The 17,003-nt window shown below is 35.7% G+C and overlaps 1 protein-coding gene across 13 annotated transcripts in view; it reads left to right on the top strand.

The window, feature by feature from the left end:
- The window catches only part of mpp7a (MAGUK p55 scaffold protein 7a), a 207,739-nt gene that overhangs the window by 19,777 nt on the left and 170,959 nt on the right, over window positions 1-17,003 (top strand). Inside the window, exon 1 of one of the 13 annotated variants that reach the window (XR_012387477.1) lies at window positions 12,887-12,961. The exons of the other annotated variants lie outside the window; for them this stretch is intronic. The gene's annotated coding sequence lies outside the window, so the exon portion shown is untranslated. Of the gene's footprint in view, window positions 1-12,886; window positions 12,962-17,003 lie in introns of those variants that run through there. 13 annotated transcript variants of the gene reach the window in all.

Below are 17,003 nucleotides of genomic sequence, written 5' to 3'. Positions count from 1 at the left end.
GCTCCAGCTGGTAAGCACTGGTGAACTTTTTAAATTCAATTCTTCTTTATTTCTATAAGAGCTTGAGTCAAAGCCTAACATAGATGAAGTTCTAGTAAATTAAAAGCACTTTAGTCCAGTTTTCAGAGTTGAAGTTCAGTTTTGTTGAACACTGAAAAGCAACTTCATCGATGCAGAGCTTCAAAAGTCATCAAGGTTTCTGCTTGGTCTTAAATCTCAAAATGCAAATGTTAGGCCCTAAAAACTCCTAAATTTACTGAAATATTGTGTTGTAGGTCTTAAATCTTTTTTGAACAGGTCTTAATTTTGCTTTTTTCATATATTGCTAAATCTGACCAAATCTGGTCAAAACCTTAAAATCATCAACAATCATCTCAATAAAACTTTAACACTTTTTTATTAAAAATAATTTTTAACTTTATCATAATGGTTTAATTATTTTCCTTAAGATGACATTTGTTTTAAAGTTCTCCATGAATTTAATGCTGAGCACATCAACCTGGACAGATTATTGTGCATAGATTTAGTTTATTATAGTTTCTAAAACATTTGTTCATTTTTTTAAAGAATATTTATGTTGAAAAAAAAAAAAAGAATATGGAGACGAGTAGAGCTTGCTTGTTTTTACACAGTGTTTAAAATATTTTGCTGAGAAATTAAAATCAATTATTTTTTATTATTAATGTATTATTGCATTATTAAATTTATTAAATTATAATTTTATAGATTTATTATATTAAAATTATACAAATTTTCTCCTAAAATCCATTTGAAAGATTCCTTAGCCTTTAGCCCTTTTATGTGTCTAAAATTTCGATCATAATGGTCTTAAATGTTGTAAGTCTTAGGGTTTCTGCAGAGTTAAATTTGAGTCTCAAACTGAGCAAGCCAGTTGATGAAAGTTGCCAATTGATGAAAGTGAAGGAAAAAAATGGCATCAGCTGGGTACCACTATGTCTCCTCTGGTCAAACGTCTTGTGCAGAGTTGCAGTCCAGGCTCCGGAGGCTTAATTACCATTGGCTTGTGATGTAATAGGTAAAGGCGAGGCTCTGGGTTTAGGTGGAAACCTCCATTGCCTCTGTTTAGTCCATCGAGATATCAAAGAAAAACATTAAAAACTGGAGCACTGACTTCTTGAGAAAACTGAAGCAGTTATTCTAATTAAAGGGGAAATACTTTTTTCTTTTTCTTTTGTTATTAACGCTGTAAAGCTGCATTAATTAAAACAAAATGTTGAATGCATGATACATGACTGGAGTGTCAAATTTCAGAGCACATCCACAGTGTCAAGACCAAATGCTTTCATAACTGCTGTTTTCTCACCACTGTAATTTGCTTTGTTTATTCTGTTATTGAGCACAACAGTGCTCAGCAGTTTGGACAGCCTCGGCAGGTTTTGCTAACAGTACACCTTACTGCTGGGGTATTTCGACAACTTTGCCCTTAAACATGAGGAACATCGCTTTAAGTACCTCAGGGACCTGATGGCGTGTTTTAGCTGTTGCTGATGTAAGCATGGGAAGAGCACTCAGCTGCTTATCACTTCCTTATAAGTATCTCAGTGATCCCACTAATTCCACTCCTGCTCTTAGACTGCGCTGCGCTGATTGGATCAGTCTGAACATACTTGGATTAGTCTTTGGCAGCTATTTAAGTTTCATTTTGTGCTTCTTCCAGAATAATCCCAGATAATAAATGATCCATTGTTCTCAGTGACTCACTGCATTTTGAAAGTGTTGTTAGACACTGCCCAGACATGATCTTTTACTTTGGTGAACTCCTCCTGATTTTTTTTCTGAGTCATAGTAAAAGTTACATATCATTATCTGTGTGAAGTGTTGTAATTTGGTTTATGGCCTAATAAGCTCATCAGCAAGCGTTTACACTCAGAGTCAGTGCTGATGATCCTAAATTAGATCCAAAGCTTACCTGCGGTACGGAAAGGATTTTTTCAACCGATTGTGTAACCAGGTATGCGCTTAGTTTGTGGAGAGGACAAGGAAAAGGCCTGGCAGGGTTTCCCCAGTTGGATATCCGTTCACAGGGTTTAATCTCTTCTGGGCCCTTTCTGGAGTGCTATGGTCATTAATACATGCAGCCACACAAACACAGGAAATCTATCTCTATAGGTGCTTCAAGGGTACTGAGGTAATTCCAGGACACTCTAGCACCCAAGTCTCAGGTAACAACAGGCTCAAGCAACCACAGACATGATTTGTGAGCAATAGAGGAAAATTGCACTTTTGTGTATCTGCTTACGCTGTGACTTTAGAATTTTTCCAGTGACAAAATTTGCTGCAGAAATAAAAAGTAAGGGATCAACAAAATGTCCAGGTGCTTGCTGTGGTCATGACTCTTTAGGACCAAATCAGCCATAATTGTTTTTTTTTTTTTCCTCCCTTAACGCTTATCCCTTTATCACATACTTAAGTTTGGTTTAGTTGTCGCTAATTAATCGGCTCTGTAAGTACATGCATGCAGGTAAATCATTTAAGGTCTTTTACTTTGCATTTGTTTGTTATGGGCTGAATTTGGTGTTTTGGCAACCGTAGATTCTTCATTTTTGCTAATGAGTTAATGATTGATGCTTGTTTGATCTACAGACTTAACTGTAAATGAGAAATATTGCCAAAATGTGACGGTTTTTGTCATTACCAACTTAATCTTTGCTAGTAAAATTATGGACCGCAATTACAATTTCACACATGTAATGTGGCATGATCACAAAAGCAAATCAAAATGAAACAAATTCTTAGTATATTGAATTTGTAAATTTTGTCTCTCAGACTCTCACAGAAATATATTTCAGATTTTACTATAAAGAATATTGCCCAACACTATAGTCTTAGGCTGAATTACACTTGTACGTTGAGTGATCAACATGACCCACGTCGACTGCCTTGCGCGTAGTCGTGCATTTATATTTCTGCGTGCTGTTTGTGTCTGCAATAACACTTCTGAAACGCTAGCTGGCAGTAGGTTTTTATGTTCCTCTTTGTCGTGTTTCTTCACAGGTGTTTTTTTTTTTCTGAACGCTACCTTCAGAGACGGGAAGCGGCAGACGTGCAACAACTTTAGAGCCCATTTACACTAATACGTCTTTGTTTTAAAATGGCGTTTTACAATGAAAATGATCTGCATTCACACTGGCAATTCACCGAGCGTTCTTTAAAATACTCTCCATCCACACTACACTGCTGAAAATGCACATCACATGACCACACAAACACATTCTGGCATGCACTGCAGCGAGGAGAGCTTCATCAAGGATCTACCACTGGATCTCATCTCACTATATTTGTCAAACATCTAAATTTAATTCATCTAGTTGTTTATATCCCCGACTTTGGTCTTTTGAATCTATTACTTGTTCTCAGGTAACGTGTTTTTGCTGAGTGCAAAGATAAGTTAATATATTAATTTATGTAACTGCATACACTGATTCTGCACATTTGACTGATTGCTTGCCTTTATTTCTTATTTTGTATAAACTTATTGTACGTTATACTTTTATAATGGCCATTATTGATTATTAAAACTGATATTCAGCAAAAGAGAGGGTATGTTTCATATTTTCAATTAAAATAAAAGGAGGCAGTAATGTTATAGGCTCCATTTTGTTATAAATATGCATACAGTGAAGATGACAGTCATATAAATATGCAGCTACTTACTACTGAACTTACAAGGAGAATATGCAACACTAAACTTTGTTAGGCTACTTAATATTGAGGAAAACTCCCTAATGCAGCCCCACCTCCGTTTTCAGATGTCTCCGTTTTCCCCCATACACACTGGCACAGACGACCAGCGTTTTTAGACTAAAACAGCCTCTTCAGCATTTTCAAAAAGCTCCGTTTTCGGCGTTCGAATATTCCGGCGTAGTGTGGATGGATGGTGTAACCGTAGCAAAATGTATGCATTTTAAAACTAAAACGTATTTGTGGAAACGGGGCCTTAGTGTCCATCTAGAACTACTTCAGGGGACTTGCGAACCTGCGCCAGAGCCTTAAGTCATCCGGTGTAGTAGTATTTGACGCTTTGAACAATCTCCAAACTCTAGTTTTATAAGAGGAATATTTTTATGGTTGTGTATTTAGAAGGAACTGTAATTCACAGTTTATCGGGTGTCTAGTATTTGTTATTATTAATCATTAATATTTTAAAATATCATTTGAAATTTAAATATGTAGACATGCTGATACTAAGCAATATTAACATATATCGAACACAAATCTTTGAACTGTGCTTTTTCTGTTCTATTTAATGCTTTCTTTCCTGGTATGATTCTTTTGATTAAAATCATATATCACTTATTTACAATGTTTATGCCAAACTTGTGCATATTATATAGCAGTAGCCTAAAATAGATTTTAAATGGCTGCAATCTGCTGCTGTTTTAATACGAGTCACTTCAAGACCTACTGAATAAGTAATATTCTATGCACTATTAAACTAGTTAGCTGCATCACCCACACAGAGTCTGTTTTACTGATTGCGTTTAACTCCTTTCATTAAATTCTTCATTTTAGTTTAAGCTGTTCTCTTGTTGTGATTCCACCCAGATAAGATAAGGGTCAAAGCAATTGAGCTGAGTAGACTCTTATTCTGTGATCTCTGGGCTCTGCTTTCCATTTAGGTGTGAAGTCTCTTTGCACTCCATGGGGCTCACTGAGTGTTGAATATCCCTTTACGCTACAACAGGATTAATGTTCTCCTAACTCTCTTTACTTGTTTTGACTATTAAAGGCATCTATCTTGTAGTAGTAAATACTGCCATGCTGATTGTATTACACCTTCCTGCATTCTTCTGTTAGCCCAGACTTTTGGTTTGCAAACTTGTTTGAATGCAGTTTTGATTTTGTGCGTCAACTCTGGCATAGCATGTTTGTATGGAAATATTGTACTGTACTAACTATTTACTACTTTAACAAAGTGATTTTGTGTGTATTCATAATTTTCTAGCTTTGGTAGTCAATTAAATCTAAAATAATTGTGTATAGTTTTTCTTTCTTTCTAAATTTCATATAATTTTCCTAGATTAAATCTACTCTAGGTTTGGTTGACCTAAAATCTAACCAATTTAGTCATAATATATAAATTATGCATACCTCTAAAATTTGTAAGCTGATAATATATGCCTATAGAACATTTTTATGAGCTTGATTGATATTGTTGGAATGAAACATGCAAAGATTTAACTTTATGCACAGTGTAGATTTAAACCTGAACAAAACAACCTTGCATTCGCCAAATTGAAAGTGAATGTAATAGCGTGTTGTTACAAGTTTACAATATATGGATGTTTTTAGTTTAGAAGTATATTGTGTGCTGTCCAACTTTATTAATACCTTTAGCATATTGCTAATAACTTCATCTTGTTTTCATTAAAGGGCACCTATGGTAAAAATCTACTTTTCAAACTGTTTGGACAGACGTGTGTAAGTATATATTGGGGTGATATAAACACACCCAGTGCTTTTTATACAATTTACCAACATAAAAACGGTGAACCAATTGAAGCAGTTTTTAGAGCGACCGCAACGTGATGTAGGAGTGCGGTCCCCCCACCCACTAACATTGATTGACAGGCATGCGTCACCTAATCACCTGGGTTTCTGTCGGGGTGCACGCGACGCTTCAAGTTGGCGGCTGTGTGCCGCGCGAACAGCTGCCGACTTGGGGCGCCATTGTGTGTGCCCTGATGGAAACCTGTGTTTAGAGTTCTGAAATGCGTGGCCTGACTATTTGGGACATTTCATGTTTCTGCCGCGCCACAAAGAGTATCTGGTGTGCCGTGTGGCAGCTTCGAGCGGCGCATTCGGTGCCTCAGTCAAAGTTAATTCAGAGTGCGTGGTTATTAGTCTCGGTGTACAAGCTCGGCACTTGAAACTAGCACACAGTTGGCTGTAAAACTATACAAAGACACAAATGATTTTGGACTCTATGATTTTGTACTCTCTGCTTGGTCTGTGTCAGAGTCGTACATGTACGGCTGAATGCTGATCCTCTTACTCTTGCTCCTTCTTTCAGTCTGCCTGTCTGTTGCGAACACAAAGCGGGTGAGCTCTTGGCTCCGCCTCCTTGTTACGTTGGGTGGTTGGCCGAAACTAATTTTCACGTGAAGCAACACACCCCTAAAACAGCGAGCTGCGTACACGCCCCCAACATGACACTTTAACACATTATAATAAAAAAATCTGAACTGTTTTAAACTGAACCTAAACTGGCACACTCAGAAGAGGCATAATACTAATATAAAATCATAAAAAAAGGGTAAACTATGTGCCCTTTAAAGAAAGAGTCAGTACATTTTTATCAGTGTTTGTCATTCAAAATATATTTTTATTTAGTTTTTGTCTAGGCTTTTGTCAGTGAAAAAATAATGTTGATGAAAACTGACCATATTTTTTAGTTTTAGGGATCATAGTTTTAAGGATTTTAGTTTTGTTAATAAAATAATATTTGCTTTATTCCTTTTGTGCTGGTTCCTTGGCTGGTTTAGGTCCTACGTTTGTTGAATCACTCATTCAGATGATTCGCTCAAAAGGTGGGGTGTCGCAGACGATAGTGAGTGGGTAGGGGTGTCATGGACGAAAGTGGAAGTAAACAGCGGGACGGGAGGAGGGCAGTTGAGGAGAGGAATCAGTAAAATGAGGTGCTGGATCAGATTTCAGAGGTTCTGGATCCAGCGTGTTTCGGCATAAACTAAGCCCTGGGTGTGCCAGAGCGTGGTTCAGTTGGGCTTTGGTGTGGTATGCTTGTAGTGTGAGTGCAAAGCATGCCTGAGCCTAAAACTGAAGACGCGATGTCACTTTTAAGGAACAGTTTCATGTGGATGAAATGAATCATTCTTACTTTTAAATGAACACAAACTGTCATAGTTTATTAAAGACGTAAAACCTTTTTGCTGCACATCAGCTGCAACTTCAGCAAACCTTATACGTGCAGCACAATGACGTTTGTGATCATTAATGAGCATTAGAAGTTGTGAATCTATTCTGCAAAATATTTGACTGCGTGTCATTGCATCTCAAACAACTAAAACGATACAACTAAATCATTCTCCACTTCAAAGCACTTTTCTTCCTGTTAAAATGAACAGTCGCAGCATTAACGATGTAAACGTGCTCCGGTTTAGAAAGCAAAATGCAGTGTGAGAGCAAGTTGTTAGGGTAGAGGGAAGGGAAGACAATCGCACTTCGGCACGGTTCAAGGCAACTTTACCTTGTGCGAGTACAACCTTAGAAACAAACTTTCATTCAGGAATAAAAACTTCATTGTCGATCTGAGGTGCACAAATGTTCTGCTTTGTTTGGAACTGTATTATTGATAGCTATACTGAATAAAAGAACACAGTGTTGTGTCTAAAACGTTTAAACTTTTAAACTAGTTACAGCTGCATTGCCCCAGAGTCTGTACTGACTGTATTGAACTTTTATTTTGTATAACTTGTTTTGTTAATTTTTGAAAGTTTAGTTCAACTTGTTTAGTATTCACTAGTTATTTTAACAAAGTTAGTACTATTTAAAAAGAATAAATCAAATATAAAAACATACAGGGGTATTTTTTTACTTTTATTTTTTAAATTCTAGGTTCATTCTAACTCCATTGTCTTTATAATACAGGGTGTATTTGTGTAATCAAGATGTTTTTTAAATATATTTTAGTTTTTTTTACAGTGAGTGTTTTTTAGTAAGAACAATTATGATTTTATCAGAGAGACATGAATCTCTCGCAACCCTGCAGAAGGTGTATTTAAAAACAAACTGAAAATGCACTATTGTCTAGTTTATGATGAGCAACCAGAACCTTGAAAATGTGTAAATGTATACAAATCATCTGTCATAGTTTTAGACCAATTACCTTTTTACCAACTTGTGAGTATTCAAAAGCTCTAGTTTTTGTAAAATTGAATAAATGTGATATCAAAGTGTTTAAGTGGTTTAAATTATTTATTTATTTATTTATTATTATTTTTCTAGCACCAAATCCCACACACTTGTAGAGAAAGCAGGCTTGATGATGGTGTCATGATAGCATGGGTGTGAGGAAGGCCAGGACCTCTGATTGGCATCCATGGATAAATCGCTAGAGGACAATGCTATCCTTCTAACAGCCTAAAACAGATAAAGATCGATAAACATGAGAGAATGCGGAAGTAATGATACGAGGGAGGGAAATGAAGAGAAGCTCTGATTGTGCAGCTCCCTTCCACTCAGATTTGGGTGAGTAACTCTCATTCAGAAAAAAGAGACAGTGGCCCTGAAATGTCCTGCGGCCAGCGCTCGCTTTGTTTAAACATCTCTGAGACAAAGGAGTCCATTATAGAGAAGGGGGGGCTTACACTCACACATGCACACATCTATCGCTCCCTTTCTGTCTTTCTCATAGTTTAGACAATGAGGCTCTCAAACAGTCACCTCATAAGAGTGCACTACTGTAGACCACTGTCCCGCTTTACAACGTCAGAGTGGTTCATGACTGTTTTGACCTCTTTTATTCATTTGGAACTTTTGTGGGCTTTTCCCATGGCTTACGAGTTCCAGTTTAAGCCCTCAGACGGTCGAAAACTAAATTGCTTCCTCCTTTTACTCTAGGCCACACTATTCTGTACAACTATGATTGTCTAAATGCATCCACATGCTTTCTTTTTCACCTTCCTTCTTTTTGATCTATATGTTGGATTATGTTTGTTGCAAGCAAAGGAAAGTTAACATAAATTTAAAATTGATGCAGTTTACTGTTGTTGTACATGTTTTATTGTGCAATAATTATTATAAAAAGCATTCATTGTGTGCTGAAGCCTGTTAGAACGTGTAGCTATAGAATGCCATGTTTTTAATCAAGTTGTGAAAGCAAAAATATTTCTGTATAAGTTTTTATTATGACTTCATTTATTCATTCATTTTCATTTCGGCTTAGTCCCTTTATAAATCTAGGGTTGCCACAGCGGAATGAACCACTAACTTATCCAGCATATATTTTACGCAGCGGATGCCCTTTCAGCTACAACCAGTCACTGGGAAACACCTATACACACTCACTCATACACATGCACTATGGACAGTTTAGCCCACCCAATTCACCTATAGCACACATATTTGGACTTGTGGGGGAAACCGGAGCACCCAGAGGAAACCCACGCAAACTTTGGGAGAACATGCAAACTCCACATAGAAACGGCAACTGACCCAGCCGGGGCTCGAACCAGTGACCTTCTTGCTGTAAGGCGATTGTGTGACCCACTGCACCACTGTGCTGCCTATATTGCATAATATATTTGCAATATATTTTACAAAAGTTTTCTGAATACCAGTGTGTGCGCTTGCTTGCTATTGTGATTAATCATTTTAAACAGCAATTTAACACATGAGAACTTCATATTAAATTGCATTTCAGACACAATATTGTCTTTTTTTTCTTGTTTAAATTTTGCCGACAAAAATAATCATAGCTCCATAGAAAATTTAAGAAAATACATAATTTTTCATTAAAATAGGCAACATATACTGAAATTTTGGTCATTTTTTGTTTTAATAATAATTGGCTTAAAACATCCAGGGTACCACCACTTGGCAATATACTGTACATTTTTGTTATTAACCAAAAATAAAGTAATAATAGTAGTTTCTTTGTCTGTTACTCCTAGAGCTGTGCGATTAATCAAAATCACAATCACCATTTGAAATGTTGCGATTAGCTATTTGCAAGAGGCTGCGATTATAAAATATATATATATAATTTAATTTTCCCCACCCAGAGTAAATGCATGACTGCCTTCTGTGTGTTATAGTCTTGGCCATTGAGTGAGCGCACTTTTGTTTTGCCCAATCAAAATTGTGCAACCGAACTATGTGGAACGCCCACAATAAAACAAATAGGAAAGCGTGAACGAGTGGTTGTGATGATGTATTTTGGTTATTTTGTGGAGCATCTGTGGCAATTTTGTTTTTAGACTATATAAGCTAAAGAAAGGCTCTTTGCTGAGTGTTCTGTATTTTTATAATTATATATTTTTTGTTTGTACAATAAGCTAATTTGAGTTGAACTTATTTACAGAAAAGAATTATTCTTATTCTTATTCTTAAGAATTATTATTATTTAAATTAATGTAGGAGTAAGTTGATATCTTTTCAGTTTCTTTTTTAACACTCACTGCATTTTAGCAGTAAGAAGCTACAATAAAGATTATTGAGCTGAAGCTTACAAATTTAAATCGCAAATCAAATAGAAATAGCAATAAATGTCAAAAAACTGCAATTAGATATTTTCCCCACCGCAACGACCGCTAATTGTAAATCACAGTTTATTGTAAGTGGATGCTTTTCACTGAAACACAAACCTGCTTTGCCTGTGAAGCAACTTTTATTATTTATTTATTTGACCTTATTAATGGCTTCGATGTTGCATGATGACTAATCAATGAACTGTCTTTTTTCTTTTGTTGTGCGCATCATTCTTTAGCCGAGATGTTACAGGTGACTGACTTGGCTTGTCGTTTTGCTTGTTTATTTACAAACTGTGTGTTGTTTTTGTATTGGATGCTATAGGTGTATCTCTGATACACACACTTGCAACCAGACTCTAGTTTTGGTGTTTCTTTAAATAGCTACTGGCTTTAGTTCAGTGCTGATATGCGATCCATATAAAGTGCAACTGAACTGCTGAAAAGGCAAAACCAAGAAGTCAATAAATTGACCCCTAGAGATCAATATGCCATGGTTTTGGCCTATTCACGTTGCTTGTTGTTTAATATCATGTAGTAAAAAGTTATGTTGGGTTTTTAAATGATGAAAATTCTAATGATTGCGCACACACACAAACTTATAAACGTATTTACTTTTATTGTCTGTCCCAGCTCCCAGTAGACAAAGAGAGACACTACATGGTAGTACACAGTGGAAAAGGAGGCCTGTGCTGGTAGAGTTAAATAACCATTTGAATTTCTGTGGTCTGCATGTAATGCGGTGTTTGGATGATTTTTTTTTGCCTCTGCCATCTATAGCATAGATTAGAAAAGCATGACTTTGGAAGCATTGCAGTGTTCTTTTAATATAAAATACAAGTAATATGTGAGTGTACACTGATGAACCAAAATAATTTGACCTGTCATCAGAGGTTCAAAAACAACAAGGACTAATATTATTGTCTGGTTTAGGGTATTATTGTCTGGTTTAGGGCTGCATGATATTGGAAAAAAACTTCAATACTTTATATATTATATTATATTATATTATATTATATTATATTATATTATATTATATTATATTATATTATATTATATTATATTATATTATATTATTCATTCATTCATTTTCTTTTAGGCTTAATCCTTTTAATAATCTGGGGTTGCCACATCGGAATGAACCGCCATCTTATCCAGCTCATGTTTTATGCAGCGGATGCCCATCTATCGGCAACCCATCACCAGGAAACATCCATACACAATCACTCATACACATATACTACGGTCAATTTTAGCATATCCAATTCACCTATATCACATGTCTTTGGGTATATATAATATACCCAAAAATATAATATATTTGATTTTATTTTATTTTATTATATGAAACAATTCTGTCTGATTCTCGATTCTAATTGGCTATCCGATTATTGTATAACCCTGAGTTACTTTTTGGTTGGCCATCTGTTTTTTTTTTCTAATGAGTCTCCTGTTTTCGTTACTACAGACTAGTTCAGTAAGAGAAAGAAAGAAGAGGTGGTTGGATGGGTCTGAAATATAGGTGACTCCTTGGAAAAACGGGAGAGTTGGCAGGTATAGTGATATGCCGAATACAACAGAGAAATACAAGAAAATGTCTCTAGACTGATGGCGTTTCATGCTGTTCAGCTCTTTCAATTTTAAAATGTCAGCAAAATCACCCGTTTTGTCATTACTTTATACATTACGCTAGAGAATCATTAAGATAACGCTAGAGAGTCATTAAGATTCTGGCTCTAGAGTGACATGAATGAATGGCGGGGGAAAGTAGTTCCTTATACAAAAGGGATTTTTAGACTCTGTGTTTGGTTTTCTTTTTTATATACACGATTATGGAGTCGAACTGTTGTATAAACACAATATCACACTCGTAGCAGTGTGATAGGGCTGTATATTGTCATTTGTGGGACACCAAGGCACTCTGCCTGTGGCCTCGTGCCAATGCACGCCTTCCACCAGTGCTGATATACAGCCATTTCGCACTGCTACTCGTGTGATATTGCTCATATATTATATTATATTATATTATATTATATTATATTATATTATATTATATTATATTATATTATGGATGGTGCTGTATACTCTTATACTAATAAATTATAAATATAGAAATAATTTGTAATTTAATAATGATTGGGATGATTTAGTGTAGTGCAATTCTTTATTATAATTAAATGATGAATAAATAATAAACAAAAAATTTTTTTTGTTGTTAAACAGAAATTACAGTACAGCAAAGACATAAATGAAATAAATAATGCTTAATGGTTTTCTGGGCAGTATAACACAGAAGGTAAGTCATCAAATTTAAAATAACATTGTATTGTGTTGTATTGTATTGTATTGGGCGACGCAGTGGTGCAGTAGGCAGTGTTCTCGCCTCACAGCAAGAATGTTGCTGGGTCGCTGGTTCGAACTTCATCTCAATTGGTGTTTCTGTTTGGAGATTGCATGTTCTCCCTGCGTTCGCGCGTTCTGGTTTCCTAGGGGTGCTCCAGTTTCCCCCACAGTCCAAAGACATGTGAATTGGGTAGGCTAAATTGTCCATTGTGTGTGTGTGTGTGTGTGTGTGTGTGTGTGTGTGTGTGTGTGTGTGTGTGTGGGATGTTTCCCAGAGATGGGTTACAGCTGGAAGGGCATCCGCTGCGTAAAAACGTGCTGGATAAGTTGACGGTTCATTCCGCTGTGGCGACCCCGGATTAATAAAAGGACTAAGCCGACAAAATAATGTATGAATGAATGTATTGTATTGTATTTAAATTATTGTTAAAGCTACAAAAACATTTTTAAAACTGTTAAAGCAACAATGCTAACCCCAGACAGGTGTTTGTAGAGTCTGTGCCTTGCAAGGAGTTGTTTTGTCAGCATGTGGTGGACCACCAACAGGATATTAGGCAGTTGGTCACAATGTTTTGAGGACAAATAGGATTTCATCACTATCGTAATGCTTTTCTGATATTATGATTTTAAATATAAATGACAATTTATTATGTTGGATGCATTTTAAGTCATTTCACTGGCCCTTAGAAGTGTTTGGTTGCTGTTCCCCTGATTAAGAGCTACCAGCCTAGACAATTAAACCAGAAGTTGAATGGAACTGCTCATTGTTTGTTCATTGATAATATGTTAATGATCTGAAGCAAGACTCTGCATTAAAGGAAGTAATATGAGGATTTAAGAGGTGAATTTTGTTGCTGTTAAACTTCTAAAATTATAACTATTGTTGCTTCCATTGTTTGTTTTCATGCTAAGAGGCTTAGCATGTGGATTAGCCTCAGGGCTGTTCTGTGTGTGACGGGAACTGACTGTTGAGCTCAAAGCATCAAAATGGCTAAAGAGAGAATCTCTGCAAACATCTTTTTTTATGCATTGTTTGCAACATCTATACTTTTCTATCTGAATTGTGAATAAGTAGTACTTGTTTGACCTATAGGAAAGATTAGCATCAGGACAGTTTTGTTTTTACATCATGTTTAATCAAGAGTTATAAAAAGTCCAGAATTTGTGAGGCAGAGCTACTCTATTCTCACAACAGCTGTAGAAATCCACTAATTCCATCCATTCTGCTGCTCCTTTGGGCTTCAGCCGCATGTCACAGCCATCTGTGTGAGTGATGTCCTGCTTTCTGTTTGCTGGGTTGCACCCCTGCATGTGAGGTGCATGTTCATGTCTTATTGCTAAGACAAACTGACCTGTGCTGTGTGACAGTTTGTGTCTTGAGTCTGTATAAAAACCTCTTATGATCTCCAATGCAATTCCTTTTTACATAAACTTGCGTTTTAGATGTGTTGTATTGACGGTTGAATAGTCATTCTTTTACCAACTTGTCAATTCGCAAAATTGACTGCCTATACTTTTTTTTTTGGTATTCTTGTTTGTTTGTTTGTTTGTTTTTTTTTTTAATGCTGACTAATAATTTTTACCTCAGATTTTGGATGAATATTTCCTCTGTAGAAAAGTTATTTAGAAAACATTTGTTTACACAAACTACACTTTTTAAATTTTTTTTTTTTACAAATTTGTGTATCGAACGAGGTTTTCCTCCATAAAACTCTATAATTATGCTACCTAAGCTCCTTTTAAATAAGCATTTTGAACAAACAGCAAAGGTTATTTCAAAAGTCTGAGATCTTTACTATTTCTGTTAAGTAATTCAGGGCTTTTATTCAGAAGGGATGCTTTAATTATTAGAAAATACAAAAACTTTTTAATTACAAAAAAGTATTAATGCTGTTCTGTTGAACCTTTCCATTCATGTCTAAAAAGCTATTTTTAATCTGAATAATGACTTTTTTGAGCATTAGATTAGTATGTTTGTACTTTAGTATCCTTATTTTGTAGGATCACGTGACCGAAGAATGGAGAAATTGGGCTTTGCCGTTTGCTCTAACAATGCTCAAAGATGTCAGAATTATAGGAATGGCCAATCAAAATTAAGGATGAGTAAACCGAATTTAATTAATATTTGGCTTATACGAATGGTAAAGCTACTGTTTATTCAGTTTCTAATAAATGTATTTTAAAGGAGAATGTGATAACACACAAGCTGTTAAAGATTTAGTATTCAACAATTGAGAACTACTGTACTGTCAGACTACGATGATTTTTTAAGTCAGTTATGTAAATTGTAGAATACTAGTTTTAGTTAAGTATATCTACGACATGATTTATGATCAATTTGCGATCTGTGCCGATGAGTAGAAGAGACCTCTTTAAGAAAAGATCAAAACTAAATTTTGAACAGTAGCATAGCATTGTTTATAAAATGTCTCTAAACATAAGTACACTAGCATTCAGGTGTACAGCATTACATTGCATGCTCGTGATGGTAATCAGAGTTGGGTGTAACGCGTTCCACATAGGGTTGTAACAATATACCGGTATGACGGTTTACCACGATTTGAACGTGCACGATTATCATACCATGAACAATTGCATATCAACGGTTTTAACCCTTAAAGACCGAGACAGCCGCCCGCGGCTAAAAATAAGTATTGCTCTTAAATGTTTAATAACTTTTGATCCGCTGATCCGATTCATACAATTCAAAGATTGGCATAAAGAAGAGAATCTCATCTTTCCAGTGCTGTAACATTCGCGGACTTTCAGAGGCTCCGGAATCAGTGCGGTTACGTCATCAAAATTTGACAACGCTGATTTGACAAAGAAACGCTCGTCACTGTGTCTCCGGACAAACCAGACATGATATATTGATGCATTGTCCCTCCTCCATGCCCAGATTGGTTCAAACTCGCTATATCACAACCAATAAGCATAGGTTTCACTTTTGTTTGTGGACCAACACTGAGCTTTTTGAACAACACGGAATGAGAGATAGGCATACATTTCTGCGCGGCTAAATAAAACGCAAAAAAAAAAGTTTTGCATGAAATAATTCTCATACTAAGTACTTTTGCATGCACAGCAGCACAGAAACATGACAAAACAGTGACACAGCAAAGACGAACTGCTGCTCTTGCTGTTTTCAAAAGACACAAATGAAGGTGCAGCTGTTTGTCTGCATTGCATACAACCACATCCAAATCCATTTCCACAGACAACCATATCCATGCTGGCACATAAAACCTAAGGATGTTCCATATTGAATCTAGTTTCGTTATGTAACTATTTATAGTATAGTAAATATTTATATCTATTTTTTTTACTGAGGATTTGCACCATGTTTATTTGGACTTTGACACATTATTTATTATTTTTTTATTTGTTCATTGTACAAGTGGACACATTCTCTCACCTCAGCGGTCAAGATAAGGTCCTGAAAATCTCATGCTTACATTTCTTCATCACAACCTAGACTGAAAAAAACAACGCTTTAAATACATGTTTACAGCCATAAACTTGGTATTGCACTTTTGGTCTCCCATTTATCCTGCTTATAAGGAAGGACAGTTTAAGTTTATTTTTGTCTAATCTTAAAAGACCCTGCTTGTTTATTCCTTCTAATTTAATTTATTAAAATGGGAGATTTTTCAGTTTATTTTTATAAAAGACTTCTATAGTTCTATTAAAATGGTTCTTTCAAAAGTTTGTTGAAATAAAACCTTTGTTCAGTCAGAAAACGTGTTCTTATTCTTTTCAGGGTCTTTGCTATGAGAATTACTATTTAATACCGTATACCGTGAAACCGTCAAACCGTGGTATTGTTTTAGACGATTATCATACCGTAAAAAATTCATACCGTTACAACCCTAGTTCCACAGTAACACATTACTGTAGTCTAATTACATTTTTGGGGAACGCAGTAATGTAATGAATTACATTTTAAATTTGTGTCATTTGATTACAGTTAATAAAGTCAATGTAATTGCATTAGTTGAGTTACAAATATAGTTTTTGTAAGACAAAATGCTTCTTTTAAATAACAATTTCAGCTGCAACGTCAGTTAATAAGCATCCGCTTTTAAATTGCTGGAGAAGACGAGCTGAAGCTGTCGAAAGTGGTTGTTTCAAGTGGAAATACAGACATTGCTTAGATATCATTGAGAGTAAAAACAAAAGTATTGCTGTGAAATGCAGTCTATGTCCGATCTCTAAAGAACTTTGGACTGCTTTTAACTCTGCCGTCAACTTGTTCAAGCATTTGAATAGAAAGCAGAAGACTCGTCACCAAGGACATCGGCATCCAAAAACATAGAGATACTCCACCTAAACAGGCTAAATAGTTTTTTTGTGCAGGAACGGGAGTTAAGGTATCTTCTAAATGTGAAGAGAAGCGTAGCTGCTTATGGGGTCATTCACATATCGCGTCTT

This window comes from Danio rerio, chromosome 12, assembly GCF_049306965.1.
Source record: "Danio rerio strain Tuebingen ecotype United States chromosome 12, GRCz12tu, whole genome shotgun sequence".
Classification (NCBI taxonomy): Eukaryota; Metazoa; Chordata; class Actinopteri; order Cypriniformes; family Danionidae; genus Danio; species Danio rerio.
The sequence above is the reverse complement of the archived record's forward strand: the minus strand, read 5'-3'. Positions and strand labels throughout refer to the sequence as shown.